The sequence below is a fragment of the Callithrix jacchus genome, chromosome 20, assembly GCF_049354715.1.
Source record: "Callithrix jacchus isolate 240 chromosome 20, calJac240_pri, whole genome shotgun sequence".
NCBI lineage: Eukaryota > Metazoa > Chordata > Mammalia > Primates > Cebidae > Callithrix > Callithrix jacchus.
The window spans coordinates 54,469,373-54,495,663 of NC_133521.1; positions in this window are offsets into that span (position 1 = coordinate 54,469,373).

The window sequence follows — 26,291 nt, forward strand, 5'->3', positions numbered from 1 at the left end:
TATTGAGTTGGTGTATATACTAAAAAACATAGTAGAAATCTACATTGAATATTTTCTCTGACACATTATATTAAGTGAAATTTTTCTTTTAACATTGGGGTGCCTAGATAATATTTATTATCTTCAATTCGCTTAAAAATAGAATTTCTGTATATTTCATAAGAGAGCATATGGAGTTGGTGTATATACTCCAAAACAGGGTAGAATAGGGCATTGTATATTTTTTCTGAAAGATTATATTCAGAGCAATTTTGCTTTTAACATTGGGGTGCATAGGTAATATTTAGATCTTTTTCGATTTGCTTAAATGAAGAATTTCTGTATTTTACATGAGAGAGCATATGGAGTTAATGTATATACTCCAAAACATAGTAGTAAAGGGCATTGTATATTTTTTCTGACAGATTATATTCAGAGAAATTCTGCTTTTAACATTGGGTTGCCTAGATAATATTTACATTTTTTTCGATTTGCTTAAATATAGAATATCTGTATTTTACTTGAGAGAGCATATGGAGTTGGTGTATATACTCCAAAACAGAGTAGAATAAGGAATTGTATATTTTTTATAACAGAGTATATTCAGAGCGATTTTCTTTTATTTTTGGGGCGCTTAGATATTATTTAGATTTTTTCAATTCACTTAAATTTAGAATTTTGGTATTTTACATGAAAGAGCGTATTGAGTTGGTGTATATACTACAAAACAGAGTAGAATAAGGCATTGTATATTTTTTCTAACAGACTGTATTTAGAGCCATTTCCTTTTAACTTTCGGGTGCCTAGATATTATTTAGATATATTTCGATTCACGTAAAATTTGTATTTCCGTACTTTACATGAGAGAGCATATTGAGTTGGTGTATATACTACAAAAAAAAGTAGAAAAAGCATTGTATATTTTTTCTGACAGATAATATTCAGATCAATTTTGCTTTTAACACTGGGGTGCCTAGATAATATTTAGATTTTTTTCGATTCACGTAAATTTAGAATTTCCGTATTTTACATGAGGGAGCATACTCTGTTGGTGTATATACTCCAAAACAGAGTAGAAAAGGGCATTGTATATTTTAACTGACAGATTATATTAAGAGAAATTTTGCTTTTAAGATTGGGTTGCCTAAATAATATTTAGATTTTTTTCGATTCGCTTAAATATAGCATTTCTGTATTTTACTTGAGAGAGCATATGGAGTTGTTGTATATACTCTAAATCAGAGTAGAATAAGGAATTGTATATTTTTTATAACAGACTATATTCAGAGCCATTTTCTTTTAACTTTGGGGCGCCTAGATACTATTTAGATTTTTTTTGATTCGTGTAAAATTAGAATTTCAGTATTTTACATGATAGAGCTTATTGATTTGGTGTATATACTACAAAACAGAGTACAAAAAGGCATTGTATATTTTTTCTGACAGATTATATTGAGATCAATTTTCCTTTTAGCATTGGGTTGCCTTGATAATATTGAAATTTTTGTCGATTCTCTCAAATATACATTTTCTGTATTTTACATGAGAGTGCATATTGAGTTGGTGTATATACTCCAAAACAGAGTAGAATAATGCATTGTATATTTTTTCTAACAGACTATATTCAGAGCCATTTTCTTTTAACTTTTGGGTGCCTAGATATTATTTAGATTTTTTTCGATTCATGTAAATTTCAAATCTTTGTATTTTACGTGAGAGAGCATATTGAGGTGGTGTATATACTACAAAAGAGAGTAGAAAAGGGCATTTTATATTTTTTCGGTCAGATTATATTCAGAGCAATATTCCTTTTAACATTGGGTTACATACATAATATTTAGATTTTTTCGATTCGGGTAAAATTAGAATTTCGGTATTTTACATGAGAGGGCATATTGAATTGGTGTATATACTCCAAAACAGAGTAGAATAGGGCATTGTATATTTTGTCAGATAGATTATATTCAGAGCAACTTTGTTTTTAACATTGGGGTGCCTAGATAATATTTAGATCTTTTCGATTTTGGGAAAATTTGAATTTCTGTATTTTACATGAGAGAGCATATGGAGTTGGTGTATATACTCCAAGAAAGAGTAGATTAGGGCATTGTATATTTTTTCTAAAAGATTATATTCAGAGAAAAATTGCTTTTAACATTCGGGTGCCTAGATAATATTTAGATTATTTTCGATTCACGTAAAAATAGAATTTTGGTATTTTACATGAGAGAGCATACTTAGTTGGTGTATATACTCCAAATCGAAGTGGAAAAGGGTATTGTGTATTTTCTTTGACAGATTATATTCAGAGAAATTTTGCTTTTTACATTGGGGTGCCTAGATAATATTTAGATTTATTCGATTTGCTTAAATATAGAATTTATGTATTTTACATGAGACAGCATATGGAGTTGGTGTATATACTCCAAAACAGAGTAGAAAAGGGCATTGTAAATTTTTTATGACAGATTATATTCAGAGCAATTTTGTTTATAACATTGGTGTGCCTAGATAATATTTAGATTTTTTCGATTGGGGTAAAATTAGAATTTTGTTATTTTACATGAGAAAGCATACTGAGTTGGTGTATATACTCCAAAATAGATAAGAATAAGGGATTGTATATTTTCTCTAACAGACTATATTCAGATCCATTTTCTTTTTACTTTGGGGCGCCTAGATATTCTTTAGATTTTTTCTGATTCACGTAAAATTAGAATTTCTGTATTTTAAAGGAGAGAGCATATTGAGTGTGTTTATATACTCCAAAACAGACTAGATTAGGGCATTGTATATTTTTTATGAAAGATTATATTCAGAGACAAATTGCTTTTAACATTCGGGTGCCTAGATAATATTTAGATTTTTTTCGATTCACGTAAATTTAGAATTTCCATATTTTACATGAGGGAGCATACTGATTTGGTGTATATATTCCAAAACAGAGTAGAAAAGGGCATTGCATATTTTATCTGACAGGTTATATTTAGAGTAATTTTGTTTTTAACATTGGGGTACCTAGATTATACTTTCATTTTTTCAATTATGGTAAAATTAGAATTTCTTTATTTTACATGAGAGAGCGTACTGAGTTGGTGTATATACTCCAAAACAGACTAGAATCAGGCATTGTATATTTTCTCTAACAGACTATATTCAGAGCCATTTTCTTTTAAGTTTGGGGCCCTTAGATATTCTTTAGATTCTTTTCGATTTGCGTAAACTTAGAATTTCGGTATTTTACATGACAGAGCATATTGAGTTGGTGTATATCTCCAAAATATACTAGATCAGGGCATTGTATATATTTTTTGAAAGATTATATTCAGAGAAATTTTTCTTTTAACATTCGGGTGCCTACATAATATTTAGATTATTTTGGATTCACGTAAAATTAGAATTTCGGTGTTTTACATGAGAGAGAATACTGAGTTGGTGTATATACTCCAAAACAGAGTAGAATAAGGCATTCTATATTTTTTGACACAGACTATATTCAGAGCCATTTTCTTTTAACTTTGGGGCGCCTAGATGTTATTTACATTTCTTTCGATTCGCGTAAATTTAGAATTTCGGTATTTTACATGAGAGAGCATATTGAGTTGGTGTATATACTCCAAAACAGAGTAGAAATGGGCATTGTATATTTTTTCTGACAGATTATGTCCAGAGAAATTCTGCTTTTAACATAGGAATGCCTAGATAGTATTTAGATTTTTTTCGATTCGCTTAAATATAGAATTTATGTATTTCCTATTAGAGAGCATATTGAGTTGGTGTATATACTCAAAAACAGAGTAGAATAAGGTATTGTATATTTTTTCTAACAGACCATATTCAGAGCCGTTTTCTTTAAACTTTGGGGCTCCTATATATTATTTAGAGTTTTTGTATTCGGGTAAAATTTGAATTTCGTCATTCTATATGAGAGAGCCTACTGAGTTGGTGTATATACTCCAAAACAGAGTAGAATAAGGCATTGTATATTTTTACTAACAGACTATATTCAGAGCCATTTTCTTTTATCTTTGGGGCGCCTAGATATTATTTAGAATTTTTTCGATTCACGTAAAATTGGAATTTTGGTATTTTACATGAGATACTATATTGAGTTGGTGTATATACTACAAAACAGAGTAGAAAAGAGCAATGTATATTTTTTATGACAGATTATATTCAAGCAATTTTACTTTTAACATTCGGGTGCCTAGATATTATTTAGCTTTTTTTCTATTCGGTTAAATATAGAATTTCTGTATTTTACATGAGAGAGCATATCGAGTTGGTGTATATACTCCAAAACAGAGTAGAATAGCGCATTGTATATTTTTTCTGACAGACTATATTCAGAGCAATTTTATTTATAACATTGGGGTGCCTAAATAATATTTAGATATTTTTCGATTCACGTAAAATTAGAATTTCTGTATTTTACATGAGAGAGCATACTGAGTTGGTGTACATACTCCAAAACCGAGTAGAAAGGGAATTGTTTATTTATTCTGACAAATTATATTCAGAGGAATTTTGATTTTAAGATTTGGGTGCCTAGATAATATATAGATTTTTTTGATTTGCTTAAATATGGAATTTCTGTATTTTACATGAGAGAGCATATGGAGTCGGTGTATATACTCCAAAATAGAGTAGAATAGGGCATTGTATATTTTTTATGACAGATTATATTCAGAGCAATTTTGCTTTTAATGTTGGGGTGCCTACATAATATTTAGATTTCTTTAGATACATGTAAAATTAGAATTTCTTTATTTTACATGAGAGAGCACACTGAGTTGGTGTATATACAGCAAAACAGTGTAGAATAGGGCATTGTATATTTTTTCGGACAGATTATATTTAAAGCAATTTTTTTTTAACATTAGGGTGCCTAGATAATATTTAAATTTTTTCAAACTGGGTAAAATTAGAATTTTGGTATTTTACATGAAAGAGCATACTGAGTTGGTGTATATACTCCAAATAAGGCATTGTATATTTTTTCTAAGAGAATATATTCATAGCCATTTTCTTTTAACTTTAGGGTGCATTGATATAATTTAGGTTTTTTTCGATTAGTGTAAAATTAGAATTTCGGTATTTTACATAAGAGAGCGTATTGAGTTGGTGTATATACTCCAAAAGAGAGTAGAAAAGGTCATTGTATATTTTTCCTGACACATTGTATTCCGAGCAATTTTCCTTTTAACATTCGGGTTCCTAGATAATATTTAGATTTTTTTCGATTCACGTAAAATTACAATTTCAGTATTTTACATGAGAGAGCATACTGAGTTGGTGTATATACTCCAAAACAGAGTAGAATAGGGCATTGTATATTTTTTCTGACAGACTACATTCAGAGCAATTTTGTTTTTAACATTCGGGTGCCTAGATAATATTTTGATTTTTTTGATTTGCTTAAATATGGAATTTCTGTATTTTACATGAGAGAGCATATGGAGTCGGTGTGTATACTCCAAAATAGAGTAAAATAGGGCATTGTATATTTTTTCTGACAGACTATATTCAGAGCAATTTTGCTTTTAATGTTGGGGTGCCTACTTAATATTTAGATTTCTTTAGATACATGTAAAATTAGAATTTCTTTATTTTACATGAGAGAGCACACTGAGTTGGTGTATATACAGCAAAACAGTGTAGAATAGGGCATTGTATATTTTTTCTGACAGATTATATTTAAAGCAATTTTTTTTTTAACATTTGGGTGCCTAGATAATATTTAGATTTTTTCGAATCAGGTAAAATTATAATTTCTGTGTTTTACCTGAGAGAGCATATTGAGTTGGTTTATATACTCCAAAACAAAGTAGAAAAGGGCATTGTATATTTTCTCTTGCACATTATATTCAGAGTAATTTTGCTTATAACCTTCGGGTGCCTAGATAATATTTAAATTTTTTTCGATTCACGTAAAATTAGAATTTCGGAATTTTACATGGGAGAGCATACTGAGTTGCTGTATATACTCTAAAACAGAATATAATAAAGCATTCTATATTTTCTCTAACAGACTATATTCAGAACCATTTTCTTTTAATTTTGCGGTGCCTAGATAATATTTAGATTTTTTTCGATTCCCTTAAAATTAGAATTTCAGTATTTTACATGAGAGAGCATATTAAATTGGTGTATATACTTTAAAACAGAGTAGAAAAGGGCATTGTATATTTTTTGACAGATTATATTCAGAGCAATTTTGCTTTAACTTTAAGGTGCATAGATAATATTTAGATTTTTTTAGATTCACGTAAAATTAGAATTTCTCTATTTTACATAGAGAGCATACTGAGTTGGTGTATATACACCAAAACAGAATAGAATAGGCCATTGTATATTTTTTCTGACAGATTATTTTCAGAGCAATTTTGTTTTTAACATTGGGGTGCCTAGATAATATTTAGATATTTTCGATTCGGGTAAAATAAGAATTTCTGTGTTTTACATGAGAGAGCATATTGAGTTGGAGTATATACTCCAAAACAGAGTAGAAAAGGGCATTGTATATTTTTTCGTACACATTAATTTTAGAGCAATTTTGCTTATAACCTTCAGGTGCCTTGATAATATTTAGATTTTTTTCGATTCACGTGAAATTAGAATTTTGGAATTTTACATGAGTGAGCATACTGAGTTGGTGTATATACTCCAAAACAGGGTAGAATAGGGCATTGTATATTTTTTCTTACAGATTATATTCAGAGCAATATTGTTTTTAACATTGGGGTGCCTAGATAGTATTTAGGTTTTTTCGATTTGGGTAAAATTAGAATTTCGGTATTTTACATGAGAGAGCATACTGAGTTGGTTTATATACTCCAAAACAGAGTAGAATAAGGCATTGTGTATTTCTTCTAACAGACTATATTCAGAGCCATTTTTTTTACCTTTGGGGCGCCTAGATATTATTTAGGTTTTTTCCATTTGCGTAAAATTAGAATTTCAGTATTTTACATGAGAGAGCATATGGAGTTGGTTTATATACTCCAAAACAGAGTAGAAAAGGCATTATATATTTTTTCTGACAGATTATATTCAGAGCAATTTTGCTTTTAACATTCGGGTGCCTAGACAATATTTAGATTTTTTCGATTCACTTAAATAGAGAATTTCTGTATTTTACATAAGAGAGCATATTGAGTTGGTGTATGTACTCCAAAACAGAGTAGAATAGGGCATTGTATATTTTTTCTGACAGATTATATTCAGAGCAAGTTTGTTTTTAACATTAGGGTGCCTAGATAATATTTAAATTTTTTCAAACTGGGTAAAATTAGAATTTTGGTATTTTACATGAAAGAGCATACTGAGTTGGTGTATATACTCCAAAATAGGCATTGTATATTTTTTCTAAGAGAATATATTCATAGCCATTTTCTTTTAACTTTAGGGCGCATTGATATGATTTAGGTTTTTTTCGATTAGTGTAAAATTAGAATTTCGGTATTTTACATAAGAGAGCGTATTGAGTTGGTGTATATACTCCAAAAGAGAGTAGAAAAGGTCATTGTATATTTTTCCTGACACATTGTATTCCGAGCAATTTTCCTTTTAACATTCGGGTTCCTAGATAATATTTAGATTTTTTTCGATTCACGTAAAATTACAATTTCAGTATTTTACATGAGAGAGCATACTGAGTTGGTGTATATACTCCAAAACAGAGTAGAATAGGGCATTGTATATTTTTTCTGACAGACTACATTCAGAGCAATTTTGTTTTTAACATTCGGGTGCCTAGATAATATTTTGATTTTTTTCGATTCACGTAAAATTACAATTTCGGTATTTTACATGAGAGAGCATACTGAGTTGGTGTATATATTCCAAAACAAAGTAGAATAGGGCATTGTATATTTTTTCTGACAGATTATATTCAGAGCAATTTTTCTTTTAAAATTTGAGTGCCTAGATAATGTTTAGATTTTTCTCTCCTCGTTTAAATATAGAATTTCTGTATTTTACATTAAAGAGCATATTGTGTTGGTGTATATACTCCATAACAGAGTGGAATAAGGCATTGTATATTTTTTCTGACAGATTATATTCAGAGCAATTTTGCTTTTAACTTTGGGGTGTCTAGATAACATTTAGATTTTTTCAGATTTACGTAAATTTAGAATTTCTTTATTTTACAGTATAGAGTATACTGAGTTTGTGTATATACTCCAAAACAGAGTAGAATAAGGCATTCTATATTTTTTCTAACAGACTATATTCAGAGACATTTTCTTTGAACTTTGGGGCGCATAGATATTATTTAGATTATTTTCGATTCTCGTAAAATTAGAATTTCGGTATTTTACATGAGAGAGCAAATTGAGCTGTTGTATATACTCCAAAACAGAGTAGAAAAGGGCATTGAATATTTTTTCTGCCACATTGTATTCAGAGCAATTTTGCTTTTAACATTCGGTTGCCTATATAATATTTAGATTTATTTCGATTCACGTAAAATTAGAATTTCGGTATTTTACATGAGATATCATACTGAGTTGGTTTATATACTCCAAAACACAGTAGAATAGGGCATTGCATATGTTGTCTGACAGATTATATTTAGAAAAATTTTGTTTTTAACATTGGGTTGCCTAGACAATATTTAGATTTTTTCGATTCGGGTGAAATTTGAATTTCTGTATTTTACATGAGAGAGCATACTGATTTGGTGTATGTACTCCAAAAGAGAGTAGAATAAGGCGTTGTATATTTTTCCAACAGACTATATTCAGAGCCATCTTTTTTAACTTTGGGGCGCCTAGATATTTTTTAGGTTTTTTCCATTCGCGTAAAAGTAGAATTTCGGTATTTTACATGAGAGAGCATATGGAGTTGGTGTATATACTCCAAAACAGAGTAGAAAAGTGCATTATATATTTTTCCTGACAGATTATATTCCGAGCCATTTTTCTTTTAACATTGGGGTGCCTAGATATTATTTAGAATTTTTCCGATTCGCTTAAATATATAATTTCTGTATTTTACATGAGAGAGCATATTGAGTTGGTGTATGTACTCCAAAACAGAGTATAACGGGGCATTATATATTTTTTCTGACAGATTATATTCAGAGAAAGTTTGTTTTTAACATTAGGGTGCCTAGATATTTAAATTTTTTCGAATCGTGTAAAATTATAATTTCCGTATTTTACATGAGAGAGCATATTGAGTTGGTGTATATACTCCAAAACAGAGTAGAATAGGGCATTGTATATTTTTTCTGACAGAATATATTCAGAGAAATTTTACTTTTAACATTGGGGTGCCTAGATATTATTTAGATTTTTTCGATTCGGGTGAAATTAGAATTTCTGTATTTTACATGAGAGAGCATACTGAGCTGGTGTATAAATTCCAAAACAGAGTAGAATAAAACATTGTATATGTTCTCTAACAGACTATATTCAGAGTCATTTTCTTTTAATTGGGGGCGCCTAGATATTATTTTGATTTTTTTTGATTTACGTAAAGTTAGAATTTCGGTATTTTACCTTAGAGAGCATATTGAGTTGGTGTATATACTCGAAAACAGAGTAGAAAAGGGCATTGTATATTTTTTCTGACCGATTGTATTCAGACCAATTTTGCTATTAACATTAGGGTGCCTAGATAATATTTAGATTTTTTCGATTCGGGTAAAATTAGAATTTTTGTATTTTACACGAGAGATCATATTGAGTTGGTGTATATACTACAGAACAGAGTAGAAAAGAGCATTGTATATTTTTTCTGACAGATTATATTCACAACAACTTTGCTGTTAACATTGGGGTGCCTAGATAATATTTAGATTTTTTTCGATTCACGTAAAATTCGAATTTCGGTATTTTCATGAGAGAGCATACAGAGTTGGTGTATTTACTCCAAAAGAGAGTACAATAATGCATTGTATATTTTTTCTAACAGACTATATTCAGAGGCATTTTCTTTTTACTTTGGAGCGCCTAGATAATATTTAGATTTTTTTTTATTCACGTAAAATTAGAATTTCGGTATTTTACATGAGAGAGTATATTGATTTGGTGTATATAATCCCAAACAGAGTAGAAAAGGATGTTGTATATTTCTTCTGACAGATTGTATTCAGAGTAATTTTTCTATTAACATTGGGGTTCCTAGATAATATTTAGATATTTTTGATTCGCTGAAATATAGAATTTCTGTATTTTACATGAGAGAGCAGGTAGAGTTGGTGTATATACTCAAAAAAAGAGTAGAATAGGGCATTGTATATTTTCTCTGACAGTTTGTATTCAGAGCAATTTTGTTTTTAACATTGGGGTTCCTAGATAATATTTAGATTTTCTCAATTCTGGTAAAATTAGAATTTCTGTATTTTACGTGAGAGAGCATACTGAGTTCGTGTATTTACTCCAAAACAGAGTAGAATAAGGCATTGTATATTTTTTCTAACAGACTATATTCAGAGGCATTTTCTTTTAACTTTGGCGCGTATAGATATTATTTAGATTTTTTTCGATTCACCTAAAATTAGAATTTGGGTATTTTACATGAGAGAGCATATTGAGTTGGTATATATACACCAATACAAAGTAGAAAAGGGCATTGTATACTTTTTCTGACAGATTATATTCAGAGAAATTTTGCTTTTAACATTGGGGTGCCTAGATAATATTTAGATTTGTTCGATTCTGGTAAAATAAGAATTTCTGTATTTTACATGAGAGAGCATACTGAGTTGGTGTATATACTGCAAAACAGAGTAGAATAAGGCATTGTATATTTTTTCTAACAGACTGTATACAGATCCATTTTCATTTCACTTTTTGGCTCCTAGATATTATTTAGATTTTTTTCAATTTGCGTAAAATTTAAATTTCGGTATTTTACATGACAGAGCATATTGAGTTGGTGTATATACTCCAAAACAGAGTAGAATAGGGCATTGTATATTTTTTCTGACAGATTATATTCAGCACAATGTTACTTTTAACATTGGTGTGCCTAGATAATATTTAGATTTTTTTCGATTCTTGTAGAATTTGAATTTCTGTATTTTACATGAGAGAGCATACTGAGTTGGTGTATATACTCCAAAACAGAGTAGAATACGGCATTGTATATTATCTCTGACAGATTATATTCAGAGCAATTTTTTTTTAACATTGGGGAGCCTAGATAATATTTAGATTTTTTTGATTCCGGTAAAATTAAAATTTCTGTATTTTACATGAGAGAGCATATTAAGTTTGTGTATATACTAAAAAACCGAGTAGAAAACGGCATTGTATATTTTTTCTGATACATTATATTCAGAGCAATTTTGCTTTTAACATTGTGGTGCGTAGATAATATTTAGATTTTTTTTGATTCATTTAAATATAGAATTTCTGTATTTTACATGAGAGAGCATATGAAGTTGTTGTATATACTCCAAAACAGAGTAAAAAATGGCATTGTATATTTTTTTGGACACATTATATTCAGAGCAACTTTGTTTTTTAACATTGGGTGCCTAGATAATATTTAGATTATTTTCGATTCACGTAAAATTTGAATTTCTATATTTTCCCTGAAGAGCATACTGAGTTGGTGTATATACTCCAAAACAGAATATAATTATTCATTGAATATTTTTCCTAACAGACTATATTCAGAGCCATTTTCTTTTAACTTTAAGACGCCCAGATATTATTTAGGTTTTTTTCGATTCACGTAAAATTTGAATTTCGTTATTTTACATGAGAGAGCATATTGAGTTGGTTTATATATTCCAAAACAGTGTAGAATAGGAAACTGTATATTTTTTGAGACAGATTATATTCACAGCAATTTCGTTTTAAGCATTGGGGTGCCTAGATAATATTTAGATTTTTACATTTCGGGTAAAATTAGAATTTCTGTATTTTACATCAGAGAGCGTACTGAGTTGGTGTATATACTCCAAAACAGAGTTGAATAAGTCATTGTATATTTTTACTAACAGACTATATTCAGTGCCATTTTCTTTTACCTTTGGGGCGCCTAGATATTATTTAGATTTTCTTCGATTCACGTAAAATTATAATTTTTTATTTTACGTTGGAGAGCATATTGAGTTGGTGTATATAGTCCAAAACAGAGTAGAAATGGGCATTGTATATTTTTTCTGACAGATTATATTCAGAGCAATTTTGCTTTTAACATTGGAGTGTCTAGATAATATTTAGATTTTTTTCGATTCACGTAAAATTAGAATTTCGGTATTCTATATGAGAGAGCACACTGAGTTTGTTTATATACTCCGAAACAGAGTAGACAGAGTAGAAAAAGCCATTGTATGTTTTTTCTGACAGATTGTATTCAGAGCAATTTTTCTTTTTAACATTGGGGTGCCTAGATGATATTTAGATTTTTTCTATTTGCCTACATATAGAATTTATGTATTTTACATGAGAGAGCATATTGAGTTGGTGTATATACTCCAAAACAGAGTAGAATAGGGCATTGTATATTTTTTTCTGACAGATTATATTCAGAGCAGTTTTGTTTTTAACATTCGGTTGCCTATATAGTATCTAGATTTATTTCGATTCACATAAAATTAGAATTTCGGTATTTTAAATGAGAGAGCATACTGAGTTGGTTTATATACTCCAAAAAAGAGTAAAATAGGGCATTGCATATGTTTTCTAACAGATTATATTCAGAGAAATTTTGTTTTTAACATTGGGGTGCCTATATAATATTTAGATTTTTTCAATTCGGGTGAAATTAGAATTTCTATATTTTACATGAGAGAGCATACTGAGTTGGTGTATATACTCCAAAACAGAGTAGAATAAGGCATTGTATATTTTCTCTAACAGCCTATATTCAGAGCCATTTTCTTTTAAATTTAAGGCACCTAGATATTATTTAGACTTTTTTCGATTCACGTAAAATTAGAATTTCCGTATTTTACATGAGAGAGCATATTGAGTTGGTGTGTATACTCCAAAACAGAGTTAAAATGGCATTGTATATTCTTTCTGACATATTATATTCAGAGCAATTTTGCTTTTAACATTCGGGTGCCTAGATAATATTTAGATTTTTTTCGATTCACGTAAAATTAGAATTTCCGTATTTTACCTGAGAGAGCATATTGAGCTGGTGTATATACTCGAAAACAGAGTAGAAAAGAACATTTTATATTGTTTCTGACAGATTATATTCAGAGCAATTTTGCTTTTAACATTCCGGTGCCTAGATAATATTTAGATTTCTTTCGATTCACGTAAAATTAGAATTTCGGTATTTTACATGAGGGAGCATACTGAGTGAGTGTATATACTCCAAAACAGAGTAGAATAAGGCATTGTATATTTTCTCTAACAGACTATATTCAGAGCCATTTTCTTTTAACTTTGGGGCGCCTTCAAAATATTTAGATTTTTTTCGATGCGCGTAAAATTAGAATTTCGGTATTTTACATCACAGAACATATTGAGTTGGTGTATATACTCCAAAGCAGAGTAGAAAAGGGCATTGTATATTTTTTCTGACAGATTATATTCAGAGAAATTTTCCTTTTAACATTCGGTTGCCTAGATAATATTTAGATTTTTTTCGATTCGCTTAAATATAGAATTTCTGTATTTTTCATGAGCGAGCATATGGAGTTGGTTTGTATACTCCAAAACACAGTAGAATAGGGCGTTGTATATTTTTTCTGACAGATTATATTCAGAGTTATTTTTTTTTAACATTGGGGTACCTAATATATTTAGATTTTTTTGATTCTGATAAAATTATAATTTTTGTATTTTACATGAGAGAGCATATTGAGTTGGTGTGTATACTCCAAAATATAGTAGAATAAGGCATTGTATATTTTTTCCAAGAGAATATATTCATAGCCATTTTCTTTTAACTTTGGGGCGCCTAGATATGATTTAGATTTTTTCGATTCACGTAAATTTAGAATTTCGCTATTTTACATAAGAGAGCATACTGAGTTGGTGTATATCCTCAAAAACAGAGTAGAATAAGGCATTGTATATTTTTTCTGACAGAGTATATTCAGAGCAATTTTGCTTTTAATATTAAGGTGCCTAGATAATATTTAGATTTTTTTTGATTAGCTTAAATATAGAATTTCTTTATTTTACATGAGAGAGCATATGAAGTTGGTGTATATATTCCAAAACAGAGTAGAATAGGGCATTGTATATTTTTCTGACAGATTATATTCAGAGCAATTTTCTTTTTAAGATTGGGGTGCCTAGATAATATTTAGATTTTTTCGATTTGGGTGAAATTAGAATTTCTGTATTTTACATTAGAGAGCATACTGAGTTCGTGTATTTATTCCAAAACAGAGTAGAATAAGGCATTGTATATTTTTTCTAACAGAATATATTCAGAGCCATTTTCCTTTAACTTTGAGGCACCTAGATATTATTTAAAATTTTCGATTCATGTAAAATTAGCATTACGGTATTTTACAAGAGAGAGCATATTGAGTTGGTTTATATACTTCAAAATAGTGTAGAAAAAAGCATTGTATATTGTTTCTGACAAATTATATTCAGATCAATTTTGCTTTTAACATAGTGGTGCCTGGATAATATTTAGATTTTTTTTGATTCACGGAAAATAAGAATTTCGGTATTTTACATGAGAGAGCATACTGAGTTGGTGTATATACTTCAAAAGAGAGTAGAATAGGGCATTTTATATTTTCTCTAACAGACTATATTCAGAACCAGTTTCTTTTAATTCTGGCGTGCCTAGATAATATTTAGATTTTTTTCGATTCCCTTAAAATTAGAATTTCAGTATTTTACATGAGAGAGCATATTAAGTTGGTGTATATACTTTAAAACAGAGTAGAAAAGGGCATTGTATATTTTTTGACAGATTATATTAAGAGCAATTTTGCTTTTAACATTCGGGTGCCTAGATAATATTTAGATTTTTTTCGATTCTCTTAAATATAGGATTTCTGTATTTTACATGAGAGAGCATATGGAGTTGGTGTATATACTCCAAAACAGAGTAGAATAGGGCATTTTATATTTTTTCTGACAGATTATATTCAGAGCAATTTTGTGTTTAACATTGGGGTGCCTAGACCATATTTTTATTTTTTCGATTCAAGTAGAATTAGAATTTTTGTATTTTACATGAGAGAGCATATGGAGTTGGTGTATATATTCCAAAACAAAGTCGAATAAGGCATTGTATATTTTTTCTAACAGACTATATTCAGAGCTATTTTTTTGGAACGTTGGGGCGCCTAGATATAATTTAGATTTTATTCGATTCGCGTAAAATTAGAATTTCGGTATTTTACATGAGAGAGCATATGGAGTTGGTGTGCATTCTCCAAAACACAGTAGAATAGGGCATTTTATATTTTTTCTGACAGATTATATTCAGAGCAATTTTGTTTTAAACATTGGGGTGCCTACATAATATTTTCATTTTTTCGTATCGGGTAAAATTAGAATTTCTTTATTTTACATGACAGAGCATATTGAATTGGTGTATGTACTAAAAACAGTGTAGAAAAGGGCATTGTATATTTTTTCTGACAGATTATATTCAGAGCAATTTTGCGTTTAACATTCGGGTGCCTAGATAATATTTTAATTTGTTTTGATTCGCTTAAAGATAGAATTTCTGTATTTTAGATGAGAGAGCATATGGAGTCGGTGTATATACTCCAAAACAGAGTAGAATAGGGCATTGTGTATTTTCTCTGATAGATTATATTCAGAGCAATTTTGTTAATATCATTGGGTTGACTAAATAATATTTAGATTTTTTCGATTCGGGTAAAATTAGAATTTCTGTATTTTACATGATAGAGCATATTGAGTTGGTGTATATACTACAAAACAGAGTAGAATAGGGCATTGTATATTTTCTCTGACAGATTATATTCAGAGCAATTTTGTTTTTAACATTGGGGTGCGTAGATAATATTTAATTTTTTCGACTCGGTTAAAATTAGAATTTCTGTATTTTACATGAGAGAGGATACTGAGTTGGTGTATATACTCCAAAACAGAGTAGAAATGGGCATTGTATATTTTTCTGACAGATTATATTCAGAGCAATTTTGCTTTTAACTTTCGGGGGCCTAGATAATATTTAGAATTTTTTGGATTTACATAAATTTATAATTTAGATATTTTACATGAGAGAGCTTACTGAGTTGGTGTATATACTCCAGAACACAGTAGAATAAGGCATGGTATATTTTTTCTAACTGACTATATTCAGAGCCATTTTATTTTAATTATGGGGCACCTAGATATAATTTAGATTTGTTTCGATTCGTGTAAAATTAGAATTTTGGTTTGTTACATGAGAGACCGTATTGAGTTGGTGTATATACTCCAAAAAGAGTAGAAAAGAGCATTGTATATTCTTTCTGAAAGATTAAATTCAGAGCAATTTTGCTTTTAACATTGGGGTGCCTAGATAATATTTAGATTTTTTTCGATTTGCTTAAATATAGAATTCCTTTATTTTACATGAGAGAGTATATGGAGTTGGTGTATATACTCCAAAGAGAGTAGAAAAGGGCATTGTATATTTCTTCTTACATACTATATTCAGAGCGATTTTGTTTTTCACATTGGGGTGCCTAGATAATATTTAGATTTTTTCAATTCGGGTGAAATTAGTATTTCTGTATTTTACATGAGAGAGCATACTGACTTGGTGTATATAGTCCAAAACAGATTAGAATAAGGCATTGTATATTTTTTCTAACAGACTATATTCAGAGCCATTTTCTTTTAACTTTGGGGCGCCTAGATAATATTTATATTTTTTCGATTCTCTTAAATATACAGTTTCTGTATTTCACACGAGAGCATATTGAATTGGTGTATATACTCGAAAACAGAGTAGAATAGGGTATTGTATATTTTATCTGACAGATTATATTCAGATCAATTTTGTTTTTAACATTGGGGTGCCTAGATAATATTTAGATTTTTTTGATTCGTGTAAAATGAGAATTTCTGTATTTTACATGAGAGAGCATACTGAGTTGGTGTATATACTCCAAAACAGAGTAGAATAAGGCATTGTATACGTTTTCTAACAGAGTATATTCAGAGCCATTTTCTTTTACGTTTGGGGCGCCAAGATATTACTTAGATTTGTTTCGATTCACGTACAATTAGAATTTTGGTATTTTATATGGGAGAGCATATTGAGTTGGTGTACATACACCAAAACAGTGTAGAAAAGGGCATTGTATATTTTTTTCTGTCAGATTATATTCAGAACAGTTTTGCTTCTAACATTGGGGTGCCTAGATAATATTTAGATTCTTTTCGATTCACGTAAATTTGGAACTTCGGTATTTTACATAAGAGAGTATACTGAGTTGGTGTATATTCTCCAAAACAGAGTAGAATAGGGCATTGTATATTTTTTCTGACAGATTATATTCAGACCAATTTTGTTTTTAACGTTGGAGTTACAAGATAATATTGGGATTTCTTCAATTCGGGTAAAATAAGAATTTATGTATTTTACATTTCAGAGCATACTGAGTTGGTGTATATACTCCAAAACAGAGTAGAATAAAAAATTGTATATTTTTTCTAAAAGACTATATTCAGAGCCATTTTCTTTTAACATTGGGGTGCCTAGATATTATTTAGATTCTTTTCGGTTCTCCTAAAATTAGAATTTCGGTTTTTTACATGAGAGAGCCTATTGAGTGGGTGTATACACTACATAGCAGAGTAGAAAATGGTATTGTATATTTTTTCTGACAGATTATATTCAGAGCAATTTTGCTTTTATCATTCGGGTGCCTAGATGATTTTTAGATTTTTTTGATTCGCTAAAATATGGAATTTCTGTATTTTACATGAGAGAGCATATGGAGTTGGTGTATATACTCCAAAACAAAGAAGAAGAGGGCATTGTATACTTTTTCTTACAGATTATATTCAGAGAAATTTTTTTTTAGCATTGGGATGCCTAGATAATATTTAGATTTATTTCGATTCGCTTAAATATAGAATTTCTGTATTTTACATGAGAGAGCATATGGAGTTGGTGTACATACTACAAAACCGAGTAGAATAAAGCATTGTATATATTTTCTGACAGATTATATTCAGAGAAATTTTGTTTTTAACATTGGGGTGCTTATATAATATATAGATTTTTTTGATTCGGGTAAAATTAGAATTTCGGTATTTTACATGAGAGAGCATACTGTGTTGGTGTATCTACAACAAAACAGAGTAGAATAAGGCATTGTATATTTCTTCTAACAGTCTATATTCAGAGACATTTTCTTTAAACCTTGGGGCGCCTAGATATTATTTAGATTTATTTTGATTCACGTAAACTTAGAATTTCGGTATTTTACATGAGAGAGCATATTGAGTTAGTGTATATACTACAAAAAAAAGTAGAAAAGGGCATTGTATATTTTTTCTGACAGATTATATTCAGAGCAATTTTGCTTTTAACATTGGGGTGCCTAGATAATAATTATATTTTTTTCGATTCACGTAAAATTAGAAGTTCGGTATTTTACATGAGAGAGCATACTGAGTTGGTGTATGTACTCCAAAACAGAGTTGAAAAGAGCATTGTATATTTTATCTGACAGATTATATTCAGAGAAATTTTGCTTTTAATATTGGGGTGCCTAGATAATATTTAGATTTTTTTCCATTCGCTTAAATATAGAATTTCTGTATTTTATATGAGAGAGCATATGGAGTTGGTGTATATACTCCAAACAGAATAGAATAGGGCATTGTGTATTTTTTCTGACAGATTATATTCAGAGCAATTTTGTTTTTAACATTGGAGTGCCTAGATAATATTTAGATTTTTTCGATTCGGGTAAAATTAGAATTTTGGTATTTTACATGAGAGAGCATACTGAGTTGGTGTATATACTCCAAAACAGAGTAGAATAAGGCATTGTATATTTTTTCTAACAGTCTATATTCAGAGATATTTTGCTTTTAACATTCGGGTGCCTAGATAATATTTAGATTTATTTCGATTCGCGTAAAATTAGAATTTCGGTATTTTACATAAGAGAGCACATTGAGTTAGTGTATATACTACAAAAAAGAGTAGAAATGGGCATTGTATATTTTATCTGACAGATTATATTCAGAGCAATTTTGTTTTTAACATTGGGGTGCCCAGAGTATATTTAGATTTTCTTCCATTCACATAAAATTAGAATTTCGGTATTTTACATTTGAGAGCATACTGAGTCGGTGTATATACTCCAAGAGAGTGTAGGATAGCGTATTGTATATTTTATCTAACAGACTATATTTAGAGCCATTTTATTTCAACTTTGAGGCACCTAGATAATATTTAGATTTTTTTCGATTCACGTAAAATTTGAATTTTGGTATTTTACCTGAGAGAGCATACTGAGTTGGTGTATGTACTCCAAAACAGAGTAGAAAAGAGCATTGTATATTTTTTCTGAGAGACTATATTCAGAGCCATTTTCTTTTACCTTTGAAGCACCTAGATATTATTTATAATTTTTTCGATTTGCATAAAATTAGAATTTCGGAATTTTACATGAGAGAGCATATTGAGTTGGTGTATATACTCCAAAACAGAGTAGAAATAAGCATTGTATATTTGTTCTAACAGATTATATTCAGAGCAATTTGCTTCTAACATTTGGGTGCCTACATAATATTTAGATTTTTTTCGATTCATATAAATTTAGAATTTTCGTATTTTATAGGAGAGAGCATACAGAGTTGGTGTATATACTCCAAAACAAAGTAGAATAGGGCATTGTATATTATTTCTGACAGATTAAATTCAGAGCAATTTTGTTATTAACATTGGGGTGCCTAGATAATATTTAGAGTTTTTTCAATACACGTAAAATTAGAATTTCCGTATTTTACCTGAGAGAGCATACTTACTTGGTGTATATATTCCAAACAGAGTAGAATAAGGCATTGTATATTTTTTTTTACAGACTATTTTCAGAGCCCTTTTCTTTTAACTTTGGGGTGCCTAGATAGTATTTAGATTTCTTTCGATTCGGGTAAAATTAGAATGTCTGTATTTAACATGAGAGAGCATATTGATTTGGTGTATATACTCCTAAAGAGGGTACAATAGGGCATTGTATATTTTTTCTGACAGACTATATTCAGAGCAATTTGGCTTTTAACATTGGGGTGCCCAGATAGAATTTAGATTTTTTTTCGATTCACGTAAATTTAGAATTTCAGTATTTTACATGAGAGAGCATACTGAGTTGGTGTATATACTCCAAAACAGAGTAGAATAAGGCATTGTATATTTTTTCTAACAGACTATATTCAGAGCCGTTTTCTTTTAACTTTGGTGCGCCTAGATATTATTTAGATTTTTTTGCGATTCGCGTTATAATAGAATTTCGGTATTTTACATGAGAGAGCATATTGAGTTGATGTATATACTACAAAACAGAGTAGAAAAGGGCTTTGTATATTTTTTCTGACATGTTATATTCAGAGAAATTTTGCTTTTAACATTCGGGTGTCTAGATAATATTTAGATTTTTTTCGATTCACGTAAAATTTGAATTTCTGTATTTTACATGAGAGATCATACTGAGTTGGTGTATATACTCCAAAAAAAGGTAGAGTGGGGCATTGTATATTTTTTCTCACAGATTATATTCAGGGCAATTTTTCTTTTAACATTCGGGTGCCTATATAATACTTAGATTTTTTTTCTATTCTCTTAAATATAGAATTTCTGTATTTTACATGAGAGAGCAAGTTGATTTGGTGTATATAGTCAAAAACAGAGTAGAATAGGGCATTGAATATTTTTTCTGACAGATTATATTCAGAGCAATTTTGTTTTTAACATTGGGGTGCCTAGATTATATTTAGATTTTGTTCGGTTCACATTAAATTAGAATTTCGGTATTTTACATTTGAGAGCATACTGAGTCGGTGTATATACTCCAAGAGAGTGTAGGATAAGGTATTGTATATTTTTTCTAACAGACTATATTTATAGCCATTTTATTTAAACTTTGGGGCGCCTAGATATTATTTAGATTATTTTTGATTCACGTAAAATTTTAATTTCGGTATTTTACATGAGAGAGCATATTGAGTTGGTGTATATTCTCCAAAACAGAGTAGAAAATGGTGTTGTATATTTCTTTTTTGACAGATTATATTAACAGCAATTTTTCTTTTAACATTCGGGTGCCTAGATAATATATAGATTTCTTTCGATTCACCTAAAATTTGAATTTCAGTATTTTACATGAGAGAGCATACTGAGTTGGTCTATATCCTCCAAAACAGAGTAGAGTGGGGCATTGTATATTTTTTCTGACAGATTATATTCAGAGCAATTTTGCTTTTATCATTGGGGTGCCAAGATAATATTTAGTTTTTTTTCAATACTCTTAAATACATAATTTCTGTATTTTACATGAGAGAGCAAATGAAGTTGGTGTATATACTCTAAAACGGAGTAGAATGAGGCATTGTATATTTTTTCTAACATTATATTCAGAGCCATTTTCTTTTAACTTTGGGTCACCTAGATGTTATTTACATTTTTTTCAATTCGCGTAAAATTAGAATTTCTGTATTTTACATGAGAGAGCATACTGAGTTAATGTATATACTCCAAAACAGAGTAGAATAAGGCATTGTATATTTTTTCTAACAGACAATATTTAGAGCCATTTTCTTTTAACTTTGGGGCACCTAGATATTATTTAGATTTTTTTTGATTCACGTAAAATTAGAATTTCGGTATTTTACATGGGAGAGCATATGAAGTTGCTGTATATACTCCAAAACAGATTAGAATAGGGCGTTGTTTATTTTTTCTGACAGACTGTATTCAGAGCAATTTTGTTTTTATCATTGGGGTGCCTAGATAATATTTAGATTTATTTCGATTCGCTTAAATATAGAATTTCTGTATTTTACATGCGAGAGCATATGGACTTGGTGTATATACTACAAAACAGAGTAGAATAAAGCATTGTATATTTTTTTCTGACAGATTATATTCAAAGAAATTTTGTTTTAAACATTGGATTGCTTATATAATATATAGATTTTTTTGATTCGGGTAAAATTAGAATTTCTGTATTTTATATGAGAGAGCATATTGAGTTGGTGTATATACTACAAAATAGAGTAGAAAAGGGCATTGTATATGTTTTCGGACAGATTATATTCAGTGTAATTTTGCTTTAACATTGGGGTGCCTAGATAATATTTATATTTTTTCGATTCGGGTAAAATTAGAATTTCTGTATTTTACATCAGAGAGCATAGTGAGTTGGTGTATATACTCCAAAATAGAGTAGAATAAGGCATTGTATATTTTTTCTAACAGACTATATTCACAGGCAGTTACTTTGAATTTTGGGGCACCTAGTTATTATTTAGATATTTTTCGATTCTCGTAAAATTAGAATTTCGGAATTTTACATGAGAGAGCATATTGAGTTGGTGTATATACTCCAAAAAAGAGTACAATAGGGCATTGTATTTGTTTTCTGACAAATAATATTTAGAACAATTTTGTTTTTAAGATTTGTGTGCCTACATAATATCTAGATTTTTTCCATTCACTTAAATAGTGAATTTCTCTATTTTACATGAGAGAGCATATGGAGTTGGTGTATATATCCCAAAACAGAGTAGAATAGGGCACTGTATATTTATTCTGACAAACTCTATTCAGAGCAACTTTGTTTTTAACATTGGGGTGACTAGATAATATTTAGATTTTTTTCGATTCAAGTAAAACTTGAATTTCGCTATTTTGCATGAGAGAGCATACAGAGTTTGTTTATATACTCCAAAACAGAGTAGAAAATGGCATTGTATATTCATTCTGAAAGTTGATATTCAGAGAAATTTTGCTTTTAACGTTAGGGTGCCTAAATAATATTTAGATTTTTTTTAATTCATGTAAAATTAGAATTTCGGTACTATACATAAGAGAGAATACGGAGTCGGTGTATATCCTCCAAAACAGAGTAGAATAAGGCATTGTATATTTTTTCTGACAGATTATATTCAGAGCAATTTTGCTTTTAACATTAAGGTTCCTAGATAATATTTAGATTTCTTTTCGATTCGCTTAAATATACAATTTCTGTATTTTAGATGAGCGAGCATATGGAGTCAATGTATATACTCCAAAACAGAGTAGAATAGCGCATTGTATATTTTCTCTGACAGATTATATTCAGAGAAATTTTGTTAATATCATTGGGTTGACTAAATAATATTTAGATTTTTTCCATTCGGGTAAAATTAGAATTTCTGTATTTTACCTGAGAGAGCACACTGAGTTGGTGTATATACTCCAAAACAGTGTAGAATAAGGCATTGTATATTTTTTCTAACAGACTATATTCAGAGCCACTTTCTCTTAACTTTGGGGCGCCTAGATATTCTTTAGATATTTTTCGATTCGCGTAAAATTAGAATTTCGGCATTTTACATGAGAGAGCATACTGAGTTGGTGTATATACTCCAAAACAGAGTAGAATATGGCATTATATATTTTTTATGACAGGTTATATTCAGAGTAATTTTGCTTTTAATATTGGGGTGCCTACATTATATTTAGATTTTTTTCGATTCATGTAAAATTAGAATTTCGGTATTTTACATGAGAGAGTATACTGAGTTGGTGTTTATATTTCAAAACAGAGTAGAATAGGGCATTGTATATTTTTTCTGACAGATTATATTCAGAGAAATTTTGCTTTTAACGTTGGGGTGCCTAGATAATATTTAGATTTTTTTCTCTTTGCCTAAATATAGAATTTCTGTATTTTACATGAGAGAGCATATGGAATTGGTGTATATACTCCAAAACAGAGTAGAATAGAGCATAGTATATTTTGTCTAACGGACTATACTCAGTGCCATTTTCTTTTAACTTTGGAGGCCTAGAAATTATTAAGATTCCTCTCGATTCCCTAAAAATTCGAATTTCGGTATTTTACATGAGAGAGCATATTTAGTTGTTGTATATACTCTCAAACAGAGTAGAAGAGCGCATTGTATATTTTTTCTGACAGATTATATTCAGAGCAATTTGCTTTTAACATTCGGTTGCCTAGATAATAATTAGATTTTTTTCGATTCACGTAAAATTAGAATTTCACTATTTTACATGGGAGAGCATATGGAGTTGGTGTATATACTCCAAAAGAGATTAGAATAGGGCATTGTATATTTTTTCTGACAGATTGTATTCAGAACAATTTTGTTCTTAACATTGGGGTGCCTAGATAATATTTAGATTTATTTCGATTTGCTTAAATAGAGAATTTCTGTATTTTACATGAGAGAGCATATGGAGTTGGTGTATATACTCTAAATCAGAGTAGAATAGGGCATTGTATATTTTTTCTGACAGATTATATTCAGAGCAATTTTGTTTCTATCATTGGGGTGCCTAGATAATATTTAGATTTTTAGATTCACGTAAAATTAGAATTTCGCTATTTTACATGAGAGAGCATACTGAGTTGGTGTATATACTCCAAAACAGAGTAGAATAAGGCATTGTATATTTTTTCTGACAGACTATATTCAGAGCCATTTTCTTTTAACATTGGGGTGCCTTGATAATATTTAGATTTTTTTCGATTCACGTAAAAGTAGAATATCGGTGTTTTACATGATAGAGCATAGAAAGTTGGTGCATATACTCCAAAACAGACTAGAATAGGGCATTTTATATTTTTTCAGACAGACTATATTCAGAGAAATTTTTTTTTTAACATTGGGGTGCCTAGATAATATTTAGATTTTTTTCGCTTCGGGTATATTTAGAATTTCTGTATTTTACATGAGAGAGCATATGGAGTTGGTGTATATACTCCAAAACAGAGTAGAATAGGGCATTGTATATTTTTTCTGACAGTTTATATTCAGGGCAATTTTGTTTTTAACATTGGGGTGCCTAGATAATATTTAGATTTTTTCGATTCGGGTAAAATTACAATTTCGGTATTTTACATGAGAGAGGAAAATGAGTTGGTGTATATACTACAAAACAGAGTAGAATGAAGCATTGTATATTTCTTCGGACAGATTATATTCAGGGTAATTTTGCTTTTAACATTGGTGTACCTAGATAATATTTAGATATTTTTCGATTCGCTTAAATATAGAATTTCTGTATTTTACATGAGAGAGCATATGGAGTTGGTGTATATACTCCAAAACAAGGTAGAATAAGGCATTGTATATTTTTTCTGACAGATTATATTCACAGAAATTTTGGTTTTAACTTTCGGGTGTCTAGATAATATTTAGATTTTTTCAGATTCACGTAAATTTAGAATTTCTCTATTTTACAGGAGAGAGCATACTGAGTTTGTATATATACTCCAAAACAGAGTAGAATAAAACATTCTATATTTTCTCTAACAGACTATATTCAGAGACATTTTCTTTGAACTTTGGGGCGAATAGATATTATTTAGATTTTTTTCGATTCTCGTAAATTTAGAATTTCAGTGTTTTACATGAGAGAGCATATTGAGTTGGTTTATATACTCGAAAACAGAGTAGAAAAGGGAATTGTATATTTTTTCTGACAGATTATATTCAGAGCAATTTTGCTTTTAGCATTCGGGTGCCTAGATAATATTTAGAGTTTTCTCTATTCGCTTAAATATAGAGTTTTTGTATTTAACATGAGAGAGCATATGGAGTTGGTGTATTTTCTTTAAAACAGAGTAGAATAGGGCATTGTATATCTTTTCTCACAGATTATATTCAGAGTAATTTTGATTTTAACTTTGGGGTGCCTAGATAATATTTAGATTTTCTTAGATTCACGTAAAATTAGAATTTCTCTATTTTATATGAGAGAGCATACTGAGTTGGTGTATATACACCAAAACAGAGTAGAATAGGCCATTGTATATTTTTTCTGACAGATTATATTCAGAGCAATTTTCTTTTTAACATTGGGGTGCCTAGATAATATTTAGATTTTTTCGATTCGGGTAAAATTAGAATTTCTGTGTTTTACATGAAAGAGCATATTGAGTTGGTGTATATACCCCAAAACAGAGTAAAAAAGGGCATTGTATATTTTTTCGTACTCGTTATTTTAAGAGCAATTTTGCTTATAACCTTCGGGTGCCTAGATAATATTTAGATTTTTTTCGATTCAGGTAAAATTAGAATTTCGGAATTTTACATGAGAGAGCATACTGAGTTGGTGTATATACTCCAAAAAAGGGTAGAATAGGGCATTGTATATTTTGTCTGACAAATTATATTCAGAGCAATTTTGTTTTTATCATTGGGGTG